Source organism: Miscanthus floridulus, chromosome 16, assembly GCF_019320115.1.
Source record: "Miscanthus floridulus cultivar M001 chromosome 16, ASM1932011v1, whole genome shotgun sequence".
Taxonomy (NCBI): Eukaryota; Viridiplantae; Streptophyta; class Magnoliopsida; order Poales; family Poaceae; genus Miscanthus; species Miscanthus floridulus.
Window position 1 is genome coordinate 8,235,775 of NC_089595.1, and position 27,668 is coordinate 8,263,442.

At 44.9% G+C, this 27,668-nt stretch overlaps 2 pseudogenes; one reads left to right on the forward strand and one right to left on the reverse strand.

Annotated features, from left to right (window-relative positions):
• The first annotated feature begins 14,538 nt into the window (after positions 1–14,538).
• On the forward strand, positions 14,539–16,367 carry LOC136514419 (glutelin type-B 5-like; annotated as a pseudogene).
• A 155-nt stretch (positions 16,368–16,522) lies between these two features.
• LOC136510224 (zinc finger transcription factor YY1-like) lies at positions 16,523–24,187 on the reverse strand (annotated as a pseudogene).
• Positions 24,188–27,668: the final 3,481 nt, after the last annotated feature.

Below are 27,668 nucleotides of genomic sequence, written 5' to 3' on the forward strand. Positions count from 1 at the left end.
GAGTGTTCTATTTTTCCTCTCAACAAGGCCATTTGATTATGGAGTGTACTTGGCCAAGAATTGATGTCTAATTCCAAATTCATCACACAACTCATCAGTTTTAGTGTTCTTGAACTCACTACCATTGTCACTTCTAACTCTCTTGATGGTTGTTTCAAACTCATTGTGAATGCCCTTGACAAATGATTTAAATGTTGCAAACACATCACTCTTATCCACTAGAAAGAATACCCATGTGTATCTAGTGTAATCATCCACTATCATAAAGCCATATTTGTTACCACCAATGCTAGTGTATTGTGTTGGCCCAAACAAATCCATGTGTAATAACTCAAATGCTTTACTAGTGCTCATCATGCTTTTCTTAGGATGGGTGTTTCCAACTTGTTTGTCGGCTTGACAAGGCTACAAAGCTTATCCTTTTCAAACATAACATCTTTCAAGCCTCTAACTAAGTCATGCTTAACCAATCTATTCAATTGTTTCATTCCAATATGACCAAGCCTTCTATGCCATAACCAACCCATGCTATACTTAGTGAACAAGCATGTAGATAATTTAGCTTCACTAGCATTGAAATCAACCAAGTATAGATTCTCGTATCTAAAGCCTTTGAAGATCAAGTTAGAGCCATCTACACTTATGATCTCTACATTATCTACCCCAAATATGCATTTGAATCTAAGATCACATAATTGAGCCATAGATAGCAAGTTAAAGTTCAAGCTCTCTACTAGCAACACATTGGAAATGCTCATGTCATTGGATATTGCAATCTTACCAAGCCCTTTGACCTTGCCTTTGCCATTGTCACCAAATGTGATACTATCATAACCATCATTGCCATTGATGTTGATTGAGTTGAACATTTTTGCATCACCGGTCATGTGTTGAGTGCACCCACTATCAAGAACCCAATGCCTTCCCCCGGCTTTGTAATTGACCTACAAAAGAAGATCAATTCTTTTTAAGTACCCAAACTTGCTTGGGTCCTTGAAGGTTAGTTACTAAGCTCTTTGGTACCCAAATGGCTTTCTTCTTTGAGCCCATCCATGCTTTATCAATGAACTTAGCCTTCACACCATTTGTACCCTTAGTAAGCACATATAAAGAATTAATCTTAATTGAGGATACATTAGCATTTTTGCTCTTATTCTTTCACTCATGCTCTTTATGATCAACTTGCTTGCAACTAGTGCAAAATCGACCATTGTTCTTCACAAAACTAGTCTTGTGAGGAGCAAAGATCGTCTTGCCTTTCTTGGGGGTATAGCCAATCCCTCTTTGTAGAGAGAAGCTCTTTGGCTACCCAAGCATATAAGTAAGCGGTCCTCACCACCATAGGCCTTAGCCAAGGTGTGAGTGAGCTTGTTGACCTCCTTCTTGAGGTTCACATTCTCAACCATTAGTGAGGCATCACAAGTGAAACCATCACTACTAGATGAGGTGGAAGTAGAAGTACTACAAGAAGGGTTAGTGGGAGCAACAATGATAGGCATAGATAGTGATTCATCGAATATATCACAAGTTAAGCCTACATTGCAAGTTTCAACATGCTTCTTTTCATTTTGCTCATCAAGCAAAGAGGAATGAGCCTTTTCTAGCTTTTTGTGAGCCTTGCCAAGCTTCTCATGGGCTTCCTCTAACCTCTCATGAGTTGCTTTGAGCTCATCAAGAGCTTGCTTAAGGGCTTTTACCTCCTTATTCAAGCTCTTCCATTCCCTTCTCTTAATGTCAAAGTGTTCTTTAGCATCTTCTAGCATGTCATATAATTCATCTTTAGTAGGTTCATCATCATCACTATCACTATCATTTTCATTATCATGTTCATCATCACAAGTTTGTACCTTAGTGGCCTTAGCCATGAAGCATAATGGAGTGTCAAAGAGAGAAGGCTTCTCATTGATAGCAATGCTTGCAAGTGCCTTATTCTTGGTGGTCTTGTCATCCTCACTATCATCATCATCACTTGAGGAAGCATCACTATCCCAAGTGACCACATATGAACCACCCTTCTTCTTCTTGAAGGTCATCTTGTCCTTATTCTCTTTCTTTTCCTTCTTGTTCTTCTTGTTGTCATCATCATTGTCGCTATTGTATGGACATTGAGCAACAAGATGATCTTTGCTTCCACACTTGAAGCACCTTCTTGACTCTTCTTTGTTTTTGGATGAAGACTTCTTTCTTCTAGCATGGAACCCTTTCTTCATCAGGAATTTGCCAAATTTTTTGACAAAGAGAGCCATCTTCTCATCATCATCATCATCCCATGAACCATCATCTTCACTTGATGTTTCTTGCTTTGCCTTGCCCTTGGATGATGTGGCCTTGAATGCCACACTCTTCTTCTTCTCATCTTTCTTCTTCTTCTTTTCTTCCTTCTCATCATCATCTCTATATGTATCATCAGTCATTATATCTCCCAACACTTGGTTTGGTGTCATGGTGTCCAAACCACTCCTCACTAGAATAGTGACCAATGTGCCAAATCTTAAAGGCAAACATCTCAAGAACTTGTGGGAGAAGTCCTTGTCCTTCACCTCTTCTCCAAGTGCTTTGAGATCATTGACAAGCACTTGAAGCCTATGGAACATGTCCGGCACACTCTCATCCTCCTTCATCTTGAAGCTTGCAAACTTCTCATTGAGAATGTATGCCTTTGCACCCTTCAAGGCTTGAGTGCCCTCAAATGATTCTTCCAACTTCTTCCAAGCTTCATAAGCCATCTCAATATTCTTGATTTGCTCAAATGTTCTCTCATCAATTGCATCATGAATGGCACTTAGAGCAATGTCATTGTTTTGGAGAAGCACTTCTTCGACCGTGGTGGGATTCTCTGGATCACCAATCTCAATTTTGGTTTCTACCACCTTCCACACTTTTCTATTGATTGACTTGATATGTGTGGTCATCTTTGATTTCTAATATGGATAATTTGTGCCATCAAATTGGGGTGGCTTCTTGGTGTTGTTGATTTGAGCCATTTTTACACCGAAGGTTGTTAAGCCTCAAATTACGGTGACCTCGGCTCTGATACCACTTGAAAGGTCCTAATGGCTAGAGGGGAGTGAATAGCCTAATAAAAATTTCTACAACAACACTTAACAAATCGATTAGATAATTATGAGGCGAAGCAAATGTTGCGCTAGCCTACTAAAATTATAAGCCACCTACCACAATTCTAGTTGATATAGTTTCTATCCACACAATAGCTATGTCACTACTCTAAGTTAGTGTGCTCTCAAAGGCTAACTAAAGAGCCACACTAACCAAACAAACAAGCTCTCACAACTAGCTACACTAAAGAGCTTAACAACTAGTTTGCGGTAATGTAAAGAGAGTGAGCAAGATAATTATACCACCATGTTGAGGAGTGAACCAATCAATCACAAAGATGAATACCAATGAAAACCAATCACCTTGGAATCAAATGATGAACACAATGATTTTTTACCGAGGTTCACTTGCTTGCCGGCAAGCTAATCCTCGTTGTGGTGATTCACTCACTTGGAGGTTCACGCGCTAATTGGCATCACACGCCAAACCCTCAATAGGGTGCCGCACAACCAACACAAGATGAAGATCACACAAGCCACGAGCAATCCACTAGAGTACCTTTTGGCTCTCCGTCGGCGAAAGGTTAAGAACCCCTCACAATCACCACGATCGGAGCCGGAGACAATCACCAGCCTCCGCTCGACGATCCTTGCTGCTCCAAGCCATCTAGGTGGCGGCAACCACCAAGAGTAACAAGTGAATCCCGTAGCGAAACACGAACACCAAGTGCCTCTAGATGCAAACACTCAAGCAATGCACTTGGATTCTCTCCCAATCTCACAAAGATGATGAATCAATGATGGAGATGAGTGGGAGGGATTTGGCTAGGCTCACAAGATTGCAATGTCAATGCAAAATGGCTAAGAGAGTGAGCTTGAACCGGCCATGGGGCTTAAATAGAAGCCCCCACGAAATAGAGTCGTTGTACCCCTTCACTGGGCACGACGCGCGGTGACCGGACGCTCCGGTCCGATCGACCAGACGCTGGACCTTAGCGTCCGATCACACGATGCGTGCCATGTGTCCCCTCTCTTCAAATGCTAAATGCTCGTTCACAACGGTCATGTGATGACCAGACGCTGTAGACAAAGTGACCGGACACTGAACCTCTAGCTTCCGGTCGTTTCCAGTAAGGTTCCAGAAATGATTTTTCTCGACCAGACGCGTCTGGTCGCCCTTGACCGGACACAGCCAGCGTCCGGTCACTCAGCAACTCCTCTGTGCGCTATCTGACATCATGACCGGACGCAGCCTTCTAGCGTCCGGTCGCTGAGCCACCCAGCGTCCGATCATGAGACTAAAATGCACGCCCTCTGCTGCCACTGACCGGACATGCCGATCCAACCGAGACCAGCGTTCGGTCACTTATAATGACCTCCATATTTTTTGTCTAGGGCGCTGGTGGCATCGTCGGACTATCCGCACTCAACGGGCGGACACTCCGCCGGTGAAGTTCCTAACCCTTGCTCAAATGTGCCAACCACCAAGTGTATCACCTTATGCACATATGTTAGCATATTTTTACAAACATTTTCAAGGGTGTTAGCACTCCACTAGATCCTAAATGCATATGCAATGAGTTAGAGCATCTAGTGGCACTTTGATAACCGCATTCCGATACGAGTTTCACCCCTCTTAATAGTATGGCTATTAAACCTAAATGTGATCACACTCTCTAAGTGTCTTGATCACCAAAACAAAATAGCTCCTACCATTTATACCTTTGCCTTGAGCTTTTTGTTTTTCTCTTTCTTCTTTTCATGTTCAAGCACTTGATCATCACCATGATATCGCCACCATCATGTCATGATCTTCATTTGCTTCACCACTTGGAATGTGCTACCTATTTCATGATCACTTGATAAACTAGGTTAGCACTTAGGGTTTCATCAATTCACCAAAACCAAACTAGTGCTTTCACCATTGCAGATTACTCCAGGAACCTGCTACATAGGATGGCACCAGGTGCACACCCCTTTAGTGTCTTTGACTTCATCTGGTGTGAGATCCAGAGCATTGGTGAAAGGCCCCTCAAGGGCTATGGCTTTGCTCTATACATCATGTTTATGATTGAGTAGGTCACAGGGCACACATTTCAGTATGACAGGCCCCACAAGGTTCTGAAGATAGTGCCAAACTTGGTAGAGATTAGAGTCCCCCCAGCTTGTCTAGGGGGAGTAGCAGCAGCTGAGGCAGATGCACCTATTGGTGGTGCAGCAGGAGGAGGAGCTTCTCCTCCACCACGTGCTCCTTCACGTTCTACTTCGTGCCGTGGTAGCCCTTCATTCCTATTCGCAAGATGTTCAGCTACTTCTTTGGTATGTGTAGGGACATTCAGACTAGACAAAAGAAGGAGAGGGAGCAGATCACTGCTAGACTTGAGCTTGAGCCTCCTAGGTCTCCACTATTAGATGAGGTAGTCAGTGAGCCAGAGACTAAGGAGCAGCAGCAGGCCAGGTAAGACAGAGAGTTTGCTGAGTTCCTTCAGCAACAGTAGCAATAGACACAGCAACAGTAGGCATAGTGGCACCCAGACACCGTACCTCTATAGGCAAGAGTGCCTCCTCATGTTCAGCCACGTCCTAGTGTAGAGAGGAGGCTGGTGCTGCTTTCTAGGAGGACATTTTTGGCAGTGGCCCCAGGTACTCGGTTAGTGGCTATGGCTTTGGTGGCTAGGGATTCTACAGTGGACTTGGTGACCCCGGACAGAGTGGTTCTCATCGTCCTAGTACTACATGTTCAGATGACGAGGGTGATGATGATGATGAGGAGGAGTGATCGTTGAGTTCAGATGCAACTTGCAGCCCCTTTGATGCTCAGTTTTTCTTTGTTAGATCATTTTTCGTGATAGATGATAAAGGGGGAAAGATAGTGATTAAAGCTTTAGATTGTTTCTTTTGTCTATCCGTTGTATCTGGAGATATGTACTGTAGCTGTAGTCTTTTGGACTTTGAGCTTTCGTTGTTATATCTTGTTGAGTTGAGACAGATCATATGAGCTTTATCTTTGTATCATGAGAGTGAGACTTGTGCTTAATGGATGTATCTTGTGTGACTCATGAGACATGTTCTATATCTTGAGATATATATTATCTTAGTGGTTTATGGATTTGAGAAATCTTTGTGATGAGTGCTATGTGTGTGAAATACATGTTGTATTTATTTTCATAAGGACCATGCATGTTTTAGATTGAAAAATGATTGGTGTGATGCTTTCTATTTATTCTTATGAGATATATCATGTCATATGCATCACGGTCTTTACTTTGTCACACACACTTGCACCGCACGGATGCAATGATTTAGGGGAAGTCTCCTATGTGTTTTAATATGTGCAAATTGACATTTGAGGTCACGTATGAATTCAATTCATATTGCACATATTAAGGGGCAACCTTTCATAAATTATTGAACCCAAAAGCCTAAATTTTTATATCATTTTATAAGCTTTAATCGGTTTGTTATCAATCACCAAAAAGGGGAGATTGAAAGTGCATCTAGCCCCTTACTGGGTTTTGGGTGATTGAATGACAACACGATTAAAGATCTAACATATTCTCTAAGTGTTGGACAGGAAATTGGTTATCTCGCAGGTGTTTGATTGAAATGTATAAAGCCAAAATGATGTATTCTTGTATAAGCAATCTAGTTCAAGCACAAGACAACAATGCAAATGGAATTCATGCAAAGGCTTATCAATTGTGGGACATCAATGATTCATATGAAAGCAAATGTTTATCAAAATAAATTGACAAGCTTTGGTATATCAATTGTATATGAGACATAGAGGTTTGCTTATGGAATGGTCTCACTCATGAAGCTTGGTCAATCAATATGAAGAAGACAACAATACAAATGAATAGATGTGTTATGAGCTAAAAGGATTAATTCAAAGCAGGTTATGATTTGAAGGCTTGAGATGGTGAAGATAGCAAGGAAAAGTCTTCGAGTTACTAAGCAAGGGTGAAGGGCAAGCGATGGCTTGATGGCTGAGGAACCTAGCTAGGGTGAAGAGGAAAATACTTGCATTTAGTCGAGGTACTAATCAAGCTTGAAGGTCATATTGATGTGGAGAATCAAATTCTATTTTTGAAGTGTTGATGAAAGTGACTTGATACATTTGGAATAATTCTTATTTGATGAATGGAATCAAGTCATGTGCTCAAGATGGCTAAGCTCAAGTGAAAAGAATGACATTGACATATTAGCACCCTCACTTGATGAATACTGAAAGAAGCGGCATTGATTTGAAGAAGATCAACTCAAAAGGTTTAAATTCTTTTTTTTATTTGAATTTGAGTTAATAGGAATGTCGTACTATTAAGAGGGATGTAACATGTTGATAGATGATGTTTCATAAGTGCTCAAGCCAACCTATGTGAGGTTTGAGTGAGAGAGACAAGGGTTTCTAACTTAGTGGACTCTGTCAGTGAATACCGGACGTGTCTGGTATTTGTGGTAGGCCCATTTTAGTCTCTGAGGTTTTGGAGAAGTTGAGTGTCGAAAGTACCGGCAAGCGCCGGAAGTCCCAACCCCTTGCGCTGTTTTGAAATATCAACCTAGGGAATACCAGACGTGTCCGGTATCACCCCAACGGCTAGAAAACGGCTACTTTTTCTTGGGGGCTATAAATACCCCCAAGCCTCTACCTTTGGAGGCTGCTGATTCTACTGATCTTCTAACACGTTTTTGAACCTTGCAAACACTCCCCAACCCTTTCTTAGTGAGTGATTGATTCAAATTGCCAAATCCTTTTGTGGGTTGAGTGAAATTTGAAAAAGAGAGAAGCCAACCACTTGAGCACTTGTGCATATTGTCAATCTCGTGATTTGCATTTGTTACTCTTGGATCTTCAGTCCTAGACGGTTAGGTGTCGCCGAAGAGCACCCAAGAGCTTGTGGTGTGCCTCGGAAAGTTTGCAACGGTTGATCTCACCACCGAAAGGGAAGAGATCAAAGCTAGTGGAAGGAGCAAAGGCGGTTGGAAAAGACCGCGGCTAGAGTCGACCTTTGGGTCCTCTAGAGCTGACCTTAGTTGGGTCGCTCGTGGCCCGCTCAATGGAGAGTAGGACTCGCAGGGGTCTGAACTTTGGTAAAACAAATACCGTGTCTCAATTCCTTTTCATTTGGCATTTGTGATCTTTTTGTGTTGTTTGAGCTTGCAAGCAGGTTACTGGTGTGCAACACAACCACTAGTGGTTGCCTGCAACTTGGTGCGATAGGAGAAATCAAAAGGAACAAGTTTGGAGCCGAATTGCTGAACTCGTGAATACCTGACGTGTCCGGTATACATACCGGATGTGTCCGGTATTACTCACCAGCGCCCATCTTGTTTATTCTTTGTGCTAATATTTGTGGTGCAGGTTCTAGACTTCTAGATATATTTTATATCTCTTGTATACTTTGTGGCTAACTCGTGAGGGATTGTTTTACTCTGATTTGGAGTTTCCATTTGGAAACTCCAGTTCTAAATCGTTTTCTCTTTTAAATGTGTTAATTTTCAGAAACACCTATTCACCCCCCCTTTAGGCGGCATCCTAGGTCCTTTCAACTTAGATAAAAATTTTAGAATTACAAACTTTTAGGGGTCCTTGAAAGGAAGTCAAGAAACTTGATATTTATATGGATAATATGGAAATTAAGTTATAATATACTCCCTCCGTCTTATAATATAGTATATTCTAGCATTCAAAATTTGCAACCAAATATAAGGGATTCTAAGGGTACAAAAGTTGTTCTGCATTAAATAGTCATACAAATTTGGTATGTATTATGTCAACCTTCCATTTGTCAACCAATCTCCATTAATCTTGTTAATGATAGAGTCTGATTAGGAAATAAAGTGAGGGCGTATATGTCTTTTGTATGCCCTCTTAATTTATCCTAAAATTTTCAGAATATACTATATTACAGGACGGAGGGAGTATTTACAAGTAAATATTTTTACATTTACACATGAATCTATTAAAGTTATATTTTAGTTTGATACTAGCAGATATGCCCGTGTGTTGCAACATGAATCTTTTTTTTTCCTCAGGAGTCCAAGAACGGCTACAGGGCTTAGGGTCTGTTTGGTTCATGACCACAACTTGCTATGTCACAGGTTAGTCACGTCATAGTTTTTTTAGGTAGTTGTTTGGTTCACTGTCTCACCTATGGTGTGCCACACTTTCTTAGCACCCTTCCCACACGTCATAGTCGTATTTTCTTGCTAAACTTTTGCCGCAACTGTGGTTTCAATTTTGCTCGCCATACTTTGATCGTGTTTGGTTCAGCTTGTGTGTGCCCACCATGCAATGCGGTATGCCATCCGTGGTGAGTCGCGATACCAAAAATCAAGACTCTAGTTCAAATCCCGCGGTCCATGGCAAGATGTGGGGGAGAAAATCACGGCAACCACGACACGTTTGGCATGACTATCGCATTGTGTGACCGAGAATCTATTTTTACATCAGTGCAGATGTGGGCTGCAGTCCCGGTTGGGAAACCCCACCAGTCCAAGTTTCTGCGAATTCGGGACTAAAGGTCCGCCCTTTAGTCCCGGGCCAGGCAACCGGGAGTGAATGGGGACATTTAGTCGGGACTAAAGGGGCCTCCAGCCCGGGCCCGGGGGCGAGTACCTTCAGTCCTGGTTGGTATAACCAACCGGCACTAAATGTCTTTATTTTTTCCTTTCTTTTCTTTTTTATGGTTTCTTTTCCATTCAATTCGTTTTCATTCCAAATAGTTTTTCGTATATGTATTATATGCTTCTATCATACGTCCATAAATAAGATTGAAACTAATTAAAAGAGCTTGTACATTACAATGAGACCATTCCCATTCATCAAGTTAATACAAACCATAATAATTTAAACCAAGTCAATACAAACTAGATGTTCAAGTACGCACCAAAGTTCATGCAAACATAAGTAGATCACCAAGTTTGACTACGTCGTATTATGAACTCGGCGTAGTGTAGGTCACCGATGAAGTACGTTAAAATATCATTGACGTAAAGCAACACATTAAGTAGTGCATTGTCCCTTGCTTCACAAGCATGAGCACAGGGTCTACTAAAGACCATTAGCGGTGGTTGAGAAGTGACTTGGTCAGATCCCCTCCTAGTCACAAGCAGCTTTTCTGAAATCCTTATGTTATGAGAACCAAACATGTAGGCATAACAATAAATATGGATATAATTAAACTATGAGATCCACTTCGACTTTACCACATCATTTCGGTTGTTTTGAGCAATCCTTGCACAAAAGCCCGAAACATCATGAAAGAGGCCCGCATTTATAGCTTCAATCATCATGGAGGATAATGTAGGCAGATTGTACCCAATATTCACAAGTGTCCTTAAACATGCCATGACAACATATTTTTCTGTACTTGTCTTGTGGGGTGCCTTCATTTCCGTCTCTAAGATTTCTACATCCTGACCTCTACTACCCCTCCTAGAAGCGATGGAAAAGCCAATTCAACATTAGATGAATCGTCCATTATCTACTTCGAAGCTCTCAACATCAGATCGCCACTGGTAGCGACAAGAACATCCAGGAGAAGCTGCTTTACCCCATGTGACGCGCCGCTCACCACTGGTGGAATCGCGCCAAGGACAGGAACATGGACCCAGCTAACGAACCGGTGGATCAGATCATGGGAGGAAAGAGCAAGGGAGGGCCGACGCACCTTCTGCTGGAGAACCGCGGAGTGGCCCATTGGCGGCACAGCGCCAGCGATGGAGGCAAGGAACCCATCGCGATGTTTCTTTTGGAGGCTCTCCTCACGTTTGGACTTGTAGATGTCGGCGGCGGCGGATCTCCTTGTCCTGGTTAATGAGGCGGCGGAGGGTGTTTGGGTCGGCGGTTATAAGGATCCATCCACCATGGAAGACCTCGTCATCGTGCTCGTTGCTGCTGTACATTTGTGCCCCAGCGGCGGCGGCGAGCTCCAGGAGGTTGGATGGAGTAGGCTTTTTTCCTTTTTTTCTCATCAATCACGTACCTGGGAGGGACGAAAACAAGGTTGAGTGGGCGGGTGTACGAGAACTCAGGTGAAAACACGGTGGAGTAGCGCGCTCCTTTGGGAAACATGCGTGTTTCAGTCGTGTGTAAGTATCGTTCCGTTATGGGTCCAGTTGTAAGATACCTTGGAACCGTTTGATGCAAATTTAAAACCTATCTAAGGGTGTAGATTAGAGGTGGGTAGGAAATTTTAAGGTGAAAAGTATTTTTCAATTCTTTCGCTCTTTTATAGTATAGATAGATAGATAGATTTGTTATTACACCTCCGATCCTGCCGAGACCAGCAGCTGCTTGCGGTTCCGGTCCACTTCACATCATTCACACGTCGTCTTCTTTTTTTTTCTTTTTTTTTGATTTGATTGAAATTGAGATCGATCATTCATCTCATTGGGTTCCCAAACTCCCAAGACAATCATCCATTCACTTGAATATCAAGTGAAACCTTACATCAATTATAATTAAACAGAGAATATTATGCTGCCAAAGTCAACTTACATCATTTAGTGCCTATGGTTTGTTTGGCGCTCATTGATCAATAAACCAAGACAATTCGGCTATGTTCGCTTTATATTGTCCAATGTTTTATTTGGTGTTGAAAATATGTTTATCATTTGCGATGGTTTGGTGGTCAATGGCAAACAACGAACATTTATGGCACCCAAGAGTTTGGCTTTCAGGCATAAACTAAGAACATTTATTTGATTATGTCTACTTATCACTCGGATACGACAAACGAAGAAAATCGGCTACATCATATGAAATCATTCAATGGTTTGGCTTTTACGACATATGAAGAGTATTGTTATGCCTACTTATCACTTGATGGATTGTTGACGGACAACAAACGCGGAATATTCGGCTACATCCCCTTATCACTCAATGGGTATGGTGTTGCACGACAAATAAACAATATTCAGCCACGTCCACATGTCACTCAAACATATTGCCATTGGACGACAAACGAGGAATATTCGGCTATGTTCGCCTACAAATTTTAGTCCATGGAGCACTATTGGAATGTGGCAATGCACACGTTATTCAGAAAAAGCAATTGCTGAAAATAACTCGAAATCGTTCAATTGGACTCTTACAAATTTTGGTATGGAACGCTAGAATACAAACGCTATTTGGAAACAGCAAATGTGGAGGATAACTAGAAAACCCTTAGCTTGGACTTGGACTATGTTATTTGCCATATTGGGTAGTACACAAGGGGCCATTTTTGTGAAAGTACATACCTTGATTCCTCCCTTTTTTTTAAAAAAAAAGAAGAAGATTAACTCAGTTTTTAAGAAAGCCAATAACAAAGTCTTACATACAGGGGTTACCAGTTTCAACACTAAGACTCACACATTCAAAACCAAGGAAAAGCCTAAGGGCATGTACAACCCACAGACGATGGTTCGTCTCTAAGCGCCTCGAATCTATCATACAGACATGTATAAAGACAGATCATACAACCCACAGACAAGGGTCCGTCTCTAAGCTGTTTAATGCATTGCATTTAGCTAGGATCAACTATAAATAATTTTTTGTATACCACTGTATGGCTATTTGATAGAAAACGTATCAAGGATAAATAAGAGCAACATGATTATAATTAGGGTTGTCGCTTGTACGCACTTCAGGTAAGAGCACCTCTACGATGGATAACACATGTTTGCATTATGTTGATAACAATTGAGTTCATTCTAAAGAAGGGGGCAACAATTTTAGAACTGAAGCTTACAAATTCACAGACACCCACATTCATTCAAATGGCAGATAAGCTAAGTAGTCCATACTGATACATCATAAGCTCCAATCTTTATCCTTGCAGCAAATAACCAAAATAGCTAAGAAACACATAGTACAGCAAGATAGCTAACACAAAGACACTGAAAACATTTGTCAGTACTATTTACAATCATTTGATACACAAGTACAGGAGGAAGATAGCTAACACAACCATTACCTCGCGCGATTTGGTGCCACAAATCCATCTCGTGCGAGTCACCAGATCCTCGCGTGCACAGCATCGATCCGCACGTCGTCGAGTGGCGGAGGCGAGGCGTACAACGGTGCTGAAGCCGTCGACTAGACCTCGGAGCACGAGCGTCCCCCGTCGTCTCGCGAGGCGACGCGGCCTTCGTCTCTAGGCTTCGCCAGGGTGTTTCTTGCAAAATCTCCATCACAGAGACGGGGTGAAAAGACCCGTTGTACATGCCCTAACAAGCTCACACCCACCAAAAAACCAACATAGAGCAAACATTCGAAGCGCTCGAGAACTACATAACTACAATGTCCGAACAGGGGCCATCATACTGATTCTTCTTGCCCATCCAGTCAGCTAAGCACTGAGCCATCTCCTTCATCTTGGCTTTGTCGCTCTCCCTGTGCAACTCTGTCCACATCTGCACGCAATTGATAGCCATATGAATCATTGTATCTGGGTTTAGAGGAAAAAGCTTTTCAATTGTCATCTTATTCCGATTCTTCCACATTGCCCGCGCTAGACCCGCAAAAAAAGCAAAACATAGTCTTCTAGGTACTCCCAGCCTCCTTGGCTACCGAGACACCGTACCATTTCTTGGATAGACACACGAAAGCCCTGTAAGTTACCTCGATTCATCCCAAATGGCATACGCATGTGACCGTCTTTGTCAAAGTAATTATCAGCAAAAGATCCTATGTGACACCATATTAATTTTTTTTTTTTTTGAAAGACCGAAATCTATGGTGGATGTGGTTTCAATCGGAAAACATGACATTAGAGTACACTAGCTATCCCCAAGCGTTTGGTGGCACGGCCACAAAATTTGTAGTCTTAAAAACGTGTATGCAACAACTAGCGACAAACAAAAGTAGTTAATCTAGCAACAAACAATGTAATTTATCTAGGAACTAGTCATCATCCATATTTAATTTATTAGTGTTAGAGAAGAGGAATAGACAAATCGGAAATGCACATGGACAGTGGTAATGGAATTGTACGTGCGCATGCAACATACATGCATGTCGTGTGCACAGTACTAAGAAAGGCTCAACAAACTTTTGGGTCAGTACAAAACTGAATCGGCGTCTTTTCTTTCTGACTGTCGTCAGCACAAGCAACAAGTCGAAACGCTCATCCATGTCGATCTCTACCGCTGGTAGATCGAGTTTGTTAGCTATATTATTTGGCATACATGTATAAAAAGCCGGTAACACCTGCGAGTCACATGTCTAACTTGTCAGATTCCCCTAACTAACAGTGTTCTTATCATAGCAAAGCAAGCACTGACAAACAAAGACAAGGCCTGAATTTGTTCAGAGGTGCAACACTTTTTCTTGCATCTTTTCATTTCATTTTAGTTTATTTTATTTTTGTGGCACACCAGCAGCACATTATTCTTGCTATAAATAAAGACACCCGGCTGACCTCTGGTAGCACTGCACACACGGCCGGCAACAGCACTCACTGTCACTGAAGAGAGTGAGTGAGCAGAAGCAACAATGGCGGCGGCACTCTCCGGCCAGCAGCTGCGGCTGCTTCCCTCCTCCCTGTCCCTGTGCCTTCTTCTTCTCCTGTGCGGTTCCGGCTCTGGTGCCGGCGCAGCCAGCAGCTCATGGGGGGCATCCCGGGGAGGAGCCGCCAGGGAGTGCGGCTTCGACGGCAAGCTGGAGGCACTGGAGCCGCGCCACAAGGTGCAGTCCGAGGCCGGCTCCGTCGAGTACTTCAGCCGGTTCACCGAAGCCGACCGAGAGCTCACCTGCGCCGGCGTCTTCGCCGTCCGCGTCGTCGTCGACGCCTTGGGCCTCCTGCTTCCTCGCTACTCCAACCTCCATTCTCTTGTCTACATCGTCCAAGGTACATATATACGTGTAGTGTTGTATACTTGTATGTAGCTCGCTCATCTAGATTCTACAGAGTGCTGTATATATGCATGAACAACAACAGTTATTTGGTTCCTGGTCGTATCAATCACTAATTCACTATATATATATGTAGGGAGAGGGATTGTTGGGTTCTCGTTTCCGGGATGCCGAGAAGAGACCCACCATCAGCAGCAGTATGATACGGATATGGATATGAACATCATCATTAGCGCTCTGATGAGCATCACAAGATCCACCGATGCAAACAGGGCGATGTGGTCGCCATGCCGGCCGGTTCCCAGCACTGGCTGTACAACGACGGCGATGCGCCGCTTGTGGCGATCTACGTCTTCGACACAAACAACAACATCAACCAGCTTGAGCCTTCCATGAGGGTACAGCTAGCTACTACATCCTTCGTTTCGATAAAATTCGATTAATGTGTTGTTGTACAATATGTATTCTTTGTTGCAACTTACATATTTGTACAATATAATTCGCAGAAGTTCTTGCTGGCTGGGGGATTCAGCAAGGGGCAGGTCCACTTCGCCGAGAACATCTTGAAAGGAATCGACGCCCGGTTCCTGAGCGAAGCCCTGGGTGTCAGCATGAATGTCACTAAGAAGCTTCAGAGCCGACATGACCAGCGAGGCGAAATAGTCCGTGGGGAGCTGGAGCATGGCCTTCACCTGCTCAATCCACCGTCGTCGTCGTCGTTTCCAACACAAGACCAGCATCTTCAGTACCAGCATCGCCAAACATGTCAACGTTTCGACGGCCACGACAGTCACAACATCTGCACCATGGAGGTGAGGCACAGCGTCGAACGCCTGGACCAGGCTGACGTCTACAGCCCTGGTGCTGGAAGGATCACACGCCTGACCAGCCACAAGTTCCCCATTCTCAACCTGATTCAGATGAGCGCGGTGCGAGTAGACCTATATCAGGTAAACACAATCGATGACGTACAATGTGAATTACGAATTTGCGATAAATAATCTGCAGATAGATAGATGTTTTCTTTCATAGCTAACTGGAATTGTTTGTGTTTGCAGGATGCCATTTTGTCGCCGTACTGGAACTTCAACGCCCACAGCGCCATGTACACCATCAGAGGTTGTGCCAGGGTTCAGGTCGCCAGCGACAACGGGACGACGGTGTTCGACGGCGTGCTTCGTCCGGGGCAGCTGCTCATCATACTCCAAGGCTACCTTGTTGCCACCAAGGCGCAAGGAGAAGGGTTCCAGTACATATTCTTCGAGACGAACCCCAACTCCATGGTCAGCCACATTGCCGGGAAGAACTCCGTCTTCAGCGATTTGCCGGTCGGCGGCGTCATCGCCAGCTCCTATGGTGTCTCCATGGAGGAAGCTGCAGAGCTGAAGAACAGTACAAAACATGAGCTCGCTGTGTTTACTCCTGGTGGCAGCTATGATCAAGGTCATGTTGGCAGCGCCGAACAGTAGGCACCTGAGAGTGATCTGCTTGAATAAGTTCTGGTGGACTGTAATAAACAAAGCTTGTTCATGGTTAAACTGCATGTCTGCATGGATGAATCTTTCAACTACATAGCTCGTCAAATAAAACAACTAAACTGGAGAGTTATGTTTCAAATCAGAACTTGTGTCATGGAAACCGATTCCAACTTATCTACATAGATGTGGCAATTAGTCCCTGTCACATGGGGAACCAAATATTCAAGAGCAGATAACAGAGTACAATATATTGATGCACACCATCCGAACCAACTACTACCTACGGTTAAAGCTTGAAATTACCCACTGCTGCATTGATTTACAGTTTGAAGAAACTAAAAAGTAGCAGACCACCACATCTATCTACATGCCCAACTCCAATCTAAAGGTCAATCTTCATCCAGCATTTCCTCATCATCAGCGTTGTTGCCATATCTCCAGCCATCTTCAATGTTGCCCCCATCTTCGGTCGCTTCACTTTCATCTTCATACTTTGTTTTACCTGGCCATTGGTTCCTGAAACCACTGAGCACTGATGTCAGAAGGCATCGGTCTCGAAATCTTACCATTGTAGACTTTGGATGAGTGGACCTTGTGCACAGGGTTCATCTTGCTTCTTTTGGGGTTTGCTGCAATTTCACCAACATCAGCATAGTTATACTGATAGGTCGGTTCAGTCACAACATGCTGACTAGCAGAAGCACCGAGCTTACCATTTTCCTCTTGATTGTGTTCAGGAGCTGAGTTTTTAGATGGTGCATTTGTAACTTCGAATGTATGCTTTGTTGCAGCCTTCATAGGGGCAGGCCGCAGGCATATCGACGATCAGCAAAGCTTGTAGTTGTTGCTGGAGTTGAAGGCTTCAAGGCCCTTTGTGGTTTCTCTGCTGATGGTGTATGTTGCACTGCAACAGGTGTTCCAGTCTGCATCAAGACCACCAATGGACACAATCAATTAGCATAGGAAGAGTATGCAAAGGTCATATTAAAAATTTTAAAATTTTCAAAAACATGCTATGCAACTTTTAAAGAATGATTCACAACAACAACAACAACAACAACAACAACAACAACAAAGCCTTTAAGTCCCAAACAAGTTCAGGTAGGCTAGAGTTTAAACCCAGCAGAAGCAATCAAGGTTCAGGCACGTGAATAGCTGTTTTCCAAGCACTCCTATCTAAGGCTAAGTCTTTGGGTATATTCCATCCTTTTAAGTCTCATTTTATTGCCTCTACCCAAGTCAACTTCGGTCTTCTTCTGCCTCTCTTCACGTTACTATCCTGGCTTATGATTCCACTACGCACCGGTGCCTCTGGAGCAATGTTTTCAAGACGTATCGTCCTGGACGGTTGGAGCTACTCGACCAGGGCCTCCGACTCGGCCAGACCGTCCAGGAAATTGGACGTCCGATTAGTCGTCGTCCAGTCGCGATTAATCGTCCGTCCAGGCTGTGTGGGCGTCCAACCAGAGAGTAGGCTGCATCTCAGAGTTGGGCCTATCTAGTTGTCTTATATTTTGGCCCAAGCCCATTAGGGTTTCTCTTCTTTCCTACCCCTCACTCCCTCAGCCTCTCACTCACTCAGAAGTCAGCAGAACACACTCACTCCTCTCACCTCTCCCGTCCAGCAGCAGCAGCAGCCGCCTCCATTGCTGCAGTTCTGTAGCTCCCTCTCCTCTCCTCCCTTCCAGTTCCCAGCTGCTCCCTCTCCCTCCCTTCCAGCTGCCCTCCCTCTTCCTTGCGGCTGCTGCTGCAGGCGCGTAGGCCTGCAGATCCAGCGGGTGCACAAGTCCAACTGTGCAAGGTAGGAGGACTGCACGACGAAGATGAGTTCCTCCTCCTCAGGTCAGTCATCAGTCATCACCTCCTCGTTCAAGCTTGATGCTCTACCTGTGCTTGAAGCTTATGCTCTCTTTCTCTGTGTACTTGTGTAGATCTGGATCGACAGCGGCAGCGTGTAGTGGAAGTGTACATGCCTGAAGCCATTCAAGGAGAAGTTGGTTCTGCTCCAGCCTCCTCAGTTGCCTCAGGCTCAGCTGTTGCTGGTTCAGCATCCTCAGCTGCTCCAGATGTTGCACCTCTTATTGAGAAGGCCATAGCACATGTAGCATACTAGTGTGTGTGTGTGTATATATATATATATATATGGTATATATTTTATACTGTATATATAACTATATAATATATATATATATATGGTATATATCAGTCCCCATATGTAGGGGACGACCGGGACGACCAGGGCACTCGTCCAGGGTCGATTAATCGTCCTGGACGACGACTAATCGTCCTGGACAGTCCTCAGGCGTCCAGGCTCGACCAGCCGTCCTGAAAACATTGCTCTGGAGGTCTCCTGGCTTTTAAAGAATGATTATTCGAACTTTTAAAGAATGGTTGTTTAGTTGAGTAAGTTATATTAAATCAATATGACATGAATCTGAGTAGTTAGGGGTGCTGCAATTTATTGCAACCTGAGATTTTTCTTTTACTTGTGCAACTGTAATACACAATCAGTTAAACTTGCAGAAAAGCCACAAAATCTTTCGAAAGACCACGTATATATGCAAACTTTGCATTGACACATGAAAAGAGTAAACAAAATTCATATTAGCAAACATGAATTTACAAAGTAACACCATGGAACTTAAAAGATTATTTAGTCAGTTTTAACTATATTGTCAATTGATATGAGATTAATCTGACAAACTAGATGTACTGCAACTCATTGCAACCAGAGTTTTCCTCTGTATAACTGGCTGCTGTATGCAGTTAGCCAGTTAATCAGTTACGCTTGCTGAATAGTCCAAAAAATATCTCGAAAGAACCTGGATGTCAGGGACAAAGCTGTTTCTATAGTCCTATGTTCACCCACAGATAACATAATAACTAGAGTTTGAGATACCCTTCACCTGACATAAAAAATAGAGTTAAATGCACGAGCGGCCCTCGAACTTGTAAGCGTGTGTCACATAGGCCCCTGAACTTCGAAAATGCATTTCTGGACCCCTAAACTTGTTAAGTGGTGCACTGCAGGCCCTTGCCAGCCATGTGGACATTTTTCGCTGATGTGGCATGCTAGCGTGGCATGTATTTTGCCTTTAACCCCCTCACATTTACTTTTCTCATAAAAATAGACCTTTCCTTCTCTCTAATCTTCCATGGCCACCATGTGCATCGGCTCCTGGCGGTGAGCGGTGGCAGGAGAGCAGGCCCAGGCCTCGGGGCACCCGGGAGAGCCCGCAGCTTGCCTCGCGGTGGCGGCAGGAACTGGGGAAGGCGGCGGTAGACTTGGGCAGGTCAAAGGAGGAGGGGAAGAGGGAGCTCGATGCTCGCCTCCGCTCAACAGTCAACGGCGAGCAGGGAGATGGTGGTGATTGGCACAGATGCGGTGCGGTCGAGCGTGCTCAGGCGTGGAGCGACCGCCTAGGCAGGAGCATGGGCACGCGCACAGGTACCAGCAACAACACCCCCTCCCCGCCATACACGCACACCCTCCGCCTTTGACCTCCTCAAATCTCGGATCCCCAGCCGTGTCGCCGCCATCTGCGCTTGGGGCCGAGCTCGCCCAGCCGTGCAGCCACTAGGGGCCCCGAGCTCTCCGTGCATACAGGTGGCGTGGCGCGGGTGCAAACGCGGCTAGTGAGGGCGTGGCCGCGGGCTCTCCTGGGTGCGCCGAGGCTTGGGCCTGCTCTCCTGCCACTGCTCGCCGCCGGGAGCCAATGCACATGGTGGCCATGGAAGATGAGAGAGGAGGAAAGGTCTATTTTTTATGAGAAAAGTAAATGTGAGGGGGTTAAAGGCAAAATACATGCCATGCTAGCATGCCACATCAGCGAAAAATGTCCACATGGCTGGCAAGGGCCTGCGGTGCACCACTTAACAAGTTTAGGGGGTCCAGAAATGCATTTTCAAAGTTCAGGGGCCTATGTGACACATGCTTACAAGTTCAAGGGCCGCTCGTGCATTTAACTCTAAAAAATAAATGCATAGGAAGGACTCGTTTATCAATGTGACCTCATCCTTAGATATCTTTATAATTTCATAAGTAACATAGAATGAAATAAATGCATTGGAAGTGTCGGGTACCAATACTAGGGTACCCGAAGAAGAGGAGCTAATTGTCATCTACAGTGATTCGGCCACGCTGTCAAGTGCGCGACTACAGCTCCAACCGACCCACGGGTGGGGCCAGACTCCGCCTCGTTCGACCGCTGGGGGCAGGCTCCGCCTCGCCCAACCTCTGGGTCGGGGGCTCCGTCTCGCCCGACCTCTGGGTCGTAGGCTCCGCCTTGCCCGACCCCTCAGGCGCGGCTCCCAACGGAAGCCCATATCACCGCCAACCACTACGAGCCAGAAAGTACGACCCAAGGTCAAACTTCTGGCACCGTGCAGGTAACGTGCGCATCTCATCATGACCTGTGCCCGCGATATGTCACTCCGGGGAACTCACACCACCCACAGTGACGGACGCATGGTCATCATGCTGCCTGCTCCCTATGCGGTCGCTGACCAGAACGCTGGTCCGCCGCGTCGACCGCCGGGATGGGATGGAACGCCACGACCCACTGACAACGCCAGGGCATGGCATCAGCGGCGATCAGGCACCCGGCGTAGAGCCATCCTTGTCACCTTCTGCAGTGCCGGCGGGACCCGCGTAAAGGAAAAGAAAGACCCGACGGTCCGAGAGGCCTTCTTCCCCTTGACTTTTACCCCTCTATCTCCCTCTCTCCTTCTCTGTAACCTGCTCGTCCCCTTGGACTGTAAAAGGGGAAGCAGGACGCCCCATGGGAGGAGGAGGGAAAAGGAGACATCCTAAGCGACACACACACGCACCAGAGACTTGGGACCTTCTCCCTCTCTCGCCCGTTTGTAACCCCTACTACAAACCAAGTGCCGGTAACACGAGCAGCGCCGAACTGGACATAGGGACATTCAGCCCGAACCAGTATAAATCCTTGTGTCTTACGAGCACACCATCCGAGCCAGACGCGCAAATACAAATTTACTAATTGGTGACTCGAAACACCGATAGGAAGGCATCTATACGGAGGCTCATAGGCTGATAACATAGAATTATAGCATAAGCACAACACACAATAGAAGGACAAAAATCGAGCAGCAGCACTTAGCAATACTGCAATATAGCCTATTCGTCTGGCATGCTAGCACTAGTGGAAAAATAGTTGGTTAGGAGAATCTTTTACTGATTATTTTTACTTACTTAGGATGTAACTTAGTTAGGTATTAAAAAAAAGGGTAAACACTGCAACAATCAACCACAAGGCCCAGTGCACCTTGAATGATGACTACATAAGTTTAAGCATAATAGCAGTACCTTTTCATATGACTTGGCATGGGCTCTTAGTTTGGTGCCACATGTAAATCTTTTGCCACATGCTGCGAAAGGCATATGTTATAATTCTCCGATGCATGTGTTTACAGGTGCAAACATAAGTCAAAATCCAATGAGAGGGCCTGAAATTCAAAGCATTTGTTTGTTAGAAGATGTAAATGCACTATAGCCAGCCAAAGCACGAACAACGGAAAGGCATCCATTCACAATAAACGAAAGGAACTGGTTAGATTGTTTGGGTCAGGCCACCATCCTGGTGGCCCCCAAATGGCCAAATGGTCTTCAACAAGCCTGGGGCTAGTTACAGGCTCTACTTTTAAGAGAGAGAGAAAAACAATTTGAATCTCAACTCAGGCTGAACCACTTCTAGCAAGGAAAAAAAGGAAGAAAACAAAACAAACCAACCATGCCATTTAAGTAATTATGGATAACATGAGTTAGCATACATATATATGGTAGATGACATGAGTTTTGAGCTTCAGTAGCCGAGTACAGGATCAGTAGATGTTTGCCCCATACTAGAGTTTAACACTTGATGTTGGTCATCAAGTGAAATGGTGGTTGTATGACATAATCGGATTGTATATTTGTTTTTCCCATAGCAACACAAGGACCTTCAACTAGTCTATTACACATTATTTGCTTGACAAATGTGGCCCCTTAACAAGAAAAAAATATGAAATGCATAGTAAGAAAAGAATGAAAATGTCATTTTGTCTGCATAATCAGTTAAAGCATGCTGGTTTAACTTAAAACAAAAAAGGTACCCTAGTTCACTTATTGCACAGCCCTTACATTTGACAAGTTAAAAGTAGAGTTCAGAACAAGTAAACTGCAACCCCAGAACTTCAAAATTAAACAGACTTATTACCTTGAGGGCTACTCACATGCTTCAATTGGAATGGACACACACTACCAGGAAACTGAATTACCTTGAGGGCTGTAGACAGCCAAGTAAATAGCTCAAGGCGGGAAACCATAAAGGAAATAGCTCATGGTGGGAAACCATCAGCAAAGTCCACCAAAAATACAGGGCAAGGGAAATACATTTCCTTGGCTGTTTGGCTGCCAAGGAAAATAGGGCCACATCTAATGTGTCATACGGAAAAGGAAATGTCTTAATGCCAAGTAAATAGCTTTTGTTTGGAGACTCATACCCCGCAGGCCAAGGAAATTTTCCAACCAACCTAGGTAGCTTTAAAAAAACGCCAAGGTAATGGTTATTTTCTTAATCCTAGAGCTGACTGGTAGTCAAGTACTCAAGTGTATGAGTCGAGTATGTAGAATCCAAACATGCTGAAACACAGCTATGACTATGAGGCAGCATATCTACTGCAGTTTAGACCTGACTATTTCCACTAGCTATTGACTAGGAATACTTTTCAGATTGATGCTAAATGAAAGACCAAATAGAAAAGTTCACACATAGCAGCAAACAAAAGAGGACTAAAATATGGCCAATTGGATGTGTTTTGGACCACAAACTGAACGATGCCGAGCATCGATTTGACTAACCTGCTTATTTTCCTAGATTCACTAAGAAAAATCTCATGTTCCTAAATATTGCATTAACATTTGGAAAAACATAAAACAAGCACGTGTGTCATAAACAAGATTGCTGGTGTCAGTTTGCGACTCTAAAACAATATGAGCATAAACAAAAGGAATACTAGGAATCACTCACATAATGAGAGAAATAACAAATGACATAAACCTTAACATATTTTCTGTCCTCAGAACTCAGATAGATATGTAAGAACAAGCACTAAAACCTACTGGTGAGTAACAAGTAATTTCCTAAAGATCAAGCATTTTTTTCTTTGATCTAATATACAAGCATCTATCAGAAAGTCAAGAACTTTCAGATTGACATGAACTCCTGAAAACTCCATGGGACTGGGAGACAGTGCTAGCTTAAAGCAGAGCAGCATCTTGGAGTCAATAAATAAAACCATAATATAGACAGAATCCACCTAGTAGATAGATAGATTACACACATGTGTACAAATGGATACATCATATGCCACGCCCAAATCAATCGATTATGTTAAATAAAAGGGCTGCTAACGAGATCCATGAAATTTGCACAAAACCAACGCAGAACAGAACAGTAGGATGAACGAGGAACAAAAACCAAGCCACCTCTAACACCACCAGACTATTTCAGGTACCTACAGAAGTGGATTTTGGTCCGATACCTTATTACCTTCCCGGAGTCACCTTCGTCCCGCTCCTGTTCTCCATCCCATTCCCGGAGCCCCAGCCGCCGTCCTCGATCTACTCCCCGAGAAGCGGAAGCCAACCTTGCCGCACGAGAATAACGTTCGTTGACCGACAGAGGAGGGAGGGAGAGAGCGGCGGCGGCGGCGAACCGCGAGGGCGGAGAGGAAGCGCTTCCTGACCTGGTTGGTGGGTCGTGGTTTCCTGGGCCGGAGAGCCTGCAAAGTGGGCTTTTTTGCATACCAAAGGGTGGTCGCCACTTGCAAACATCAACCTTTTTTTTCCCCCCTGGGGGGGTGGGGGGGACTTTATTATTATTCATATGTGACTGTGTTTATTTATTACAATGTGCTTGCCTCATTAAAGAAAAACCTCCCTCCCCTACGAAGGGGGAAAAAAAGAGTAATATAGCACATATTGTTACACACATGTCGATGATGATTTAGCTAGCTTGAATCTCGACTACAGGATCACTCTCTGTTGTTGATGTCACGGCAACACAGGGCATGTGAAAGGAGAACAGGGGTCTTATTGAGTCGACAATGGAAATGGAATGCATCTCACACGAACTCACCACTCATCACAGCACTCACGGCAACGCAGGACGTACGCCGACCATTGAGAAATTGAGATGAAATGGCAACAACACCACGCATCTCAAATGAAGACAGGGATTCCCCTCAAAAAAAAATGAAGACAGGGAATCTCACACGATTTCACTTCACCACAGATCAGAGCATTTCCCTTCCTTCTCGGCAGACCCCCTGCGTTCGTGGAGCTCAATTTCACCAACGCAAATACGCAATTCGTTCGTAGAGCCCGATCGGAAACTCGTAATTTGCGTCCTATATACTCCTATATATGATATGCTCATTTCCTTGCTAAAATCTGGCTTGCCTGCCCACGTATTATCAGCTCTTCTAACTAGTATTACTCTCTCTCTCTCTCTCTCTCTCTCTCTCTCTCCGGAGAATCTGGAAAGCTAGAAATGGTCCCACCTCTGTCATAAACGTTTTTGTTATCCCACGTACTGTATTATCTCTATGGCAAATTCCTTCTAATGACAAGGATACGATTCCCTGCTGCCGATCAATCTTGAAGCGTTTTAACCCTCCAACCTACAGTATGAATCTAGCACTTTTGGTTGCGCGCTTTGAATGGAAGATTTAGGCGGTGGGGACTCTCCCCAATAAGTTTGTATTCAAAAAGTTCTTGCTAAGGGGCCGGGCTGTTCGGCTGCTCACAATTTCAGCCGGAATTCACCGTGCGTGGATGAAAAATATTGTTCACGCTCTCACAAATTTCTCCAGATTCATCCAGATTCCTCCCAACGAACAGGCCCTAAAAGTGTAGTGATCATTTTGTTGACCACACTTAACCAAATTAGCTGCCACAAAGTTAAAAGCCAATTAAATAGTCCAAAATATGTTGCACGTTCACATGAAAAATGCTCCAGATTTATATGCCTGTGTTCCAACTTCACAAGGGAAACATTTCTAATATTAATAAAAATGAAAACACATGGAAAAAATCTCTACTACTCAAAAACACGAAATGTCTTCACTGTGAGTCCTACCATTTGTCTCTTCATTCGTGGCCAGATGTAACAAAAGGAACGAAAACAGAGTCCAGCGTGCCGTTGCCCCACCCGGCCTCCACCACCTCCCCACCCTATCACGTCGCCGCCTCTGCCCCTTCCCATCCTCTTTTTGCCCATGCGAAGTCCTGAAGCCCGCTGCCACCCTTCCTCCCGGGTGCCGATCCCCACACGATACACATCCCTCTTCGTTTTTCTCTCTCACGTGCCACCGTGTCATTTAGAATATTTAACTATTTCCTATTATTGTGATTGATGACTCTTCAAATGCCTGTTTTTATTTGCTTCATAGGGTTGGGCGTGCGTGTGTTGTGAACGTGTTGTACTGTGTAATTCTAAAAAAAACATTGAAGAGAAAACATTGCAGCACATTTGTTTTTTTTTTTGCCAAGTCACATGCCACATGAGAAAAAACTTTGTTGCCCCTGTCGCGGGGCCAAAACCGTAGCAAGCATGTTGTTTGAGTCAGTGTCAGAGTACAGGGTCTCCGATGGCTCGGGTGGACTCAAGAACACAAGAATCACGCAGAGAAGACGCAACGGTTTATCCTGGTTCGGGCCAATTCGGTCCCTACGTCCAGCAGCTGATGATCCTTATATTCAAGAGCACCCAAAATCTTGGGGGGGTTACAACAGAGTGTAAAGGAAGAAGATTTGGTAGGGGGTTAGCTCGGTGATAATCCTAAGGTTGTCTCACCGTCGGTGGAGTCTCCCCCTTGTCAGAGAGGAAGGAGATGACGGGATGCGGTGGAGGAGGAGCTCTCGGTGCCCCTCTTCGGGTTGCCTTGCTCTCGGTGCAGAGCAGAGATAGATGGAATGGAATAGAGTGTCTGGTGATCGAATCGGGATCCTCCCCCCTCCTAGGTCCGACCTTATCCCTTATATAGTGAGATAGGTAGGGTACATGGCGGTTTGGGGTTCTAGTCTACCGTCTACGTGCGCCGAAGTCCAGGAGGGTCTTGTAGCGGTGCGACGTGGACAATCAAAGTCTCTTGGAGCCGAAGAAGCCTGGGCGTCATCCGGCTGCTATGTTCTGACCTCTGCGTGTCAGACGATGTCAGCTTGGACCGGCCTTCCCCGGGTGAGACCTTCTGGAGTCTTCTTGGTGACGAAGGAGGTCGGCTCCAGGGGCTGACGCACGGGCCCGGAAGCCCCCGAGCCCCCGAAGGCCGTGGGAAGCTTTGTCTTCTTGTGTCACCCCTCGGACGTGACCCTGACGGAGGAGCAGTTGGCAGGGCACGCCTAAGGGGCGGCACCAGGGACCCCCAGGCATCGATAGCATGGGGCTTGTCTTCTTGTGCCCGGGCCTTGGCTGGCATCGTTAGCCGGGTAGGAGCCAAGGGCCGAGCCCGGAGGTGCCGTAGATCGAGAGCCTAAGGCTCGGGAAAGCCCCGAGCCCCAGGCGGAAGCTACGGTCGAGTCAGGCTCGGCCGGATCTCTTTGCTAGAGGGTACACATGAGCATGCTCGATGGGCATAGCCCCCAGGCCCCCGGGCGATCCTGAAGGGGTCGATCGGGGGGTCTGAAAGCATCTAGGCCCCTAGTTGGGTTTCGATGATTAATGACAATACAAGATTACTATGACTAACGTGTGTTTTGCAGAGGCAATTAAGTTAGGACATGGTAATGGAGATCGATTAGGCAATCAATGTTGTCATGCCCCTACGATGGAAATCATTTCAGTTTTCAAATGATGGACGACAAGGTTAAGGATGACTAGTTCTAAGTGTCGATTGAAGATTGGAGAGACACTTAGAGTAGTTTAGGACTTTGTTTTTCCTTTGGCCGTACTATTAAGGGGGGTATGGACGGGTAGCTTGACCTAGTTGAGTCTAGTGAGTTAGGTGTAGTGCACACTTATTAAAACTAGCTCTAGGTAGCTCCTACAAATGCCTAAGATCCTTTGAAGCAAACTTCATTCATATATGATCGAGAGTTGGAAGTGAATGGAGGATCAAATGCTGACCGAACGCTGGCCCCGGTGCGACCGGACGCTGGCCGCAGGGTCCGGTTAGTTCATTTGATCAGCTGTCTACGTTCGGTGCGACCGGACGCTGAAGAGGTCAAGTGACCGGACGCTGAAAGGCAGCATCCAGTCGACTCCAGTAAGGTTCCAGAGAAGGGAA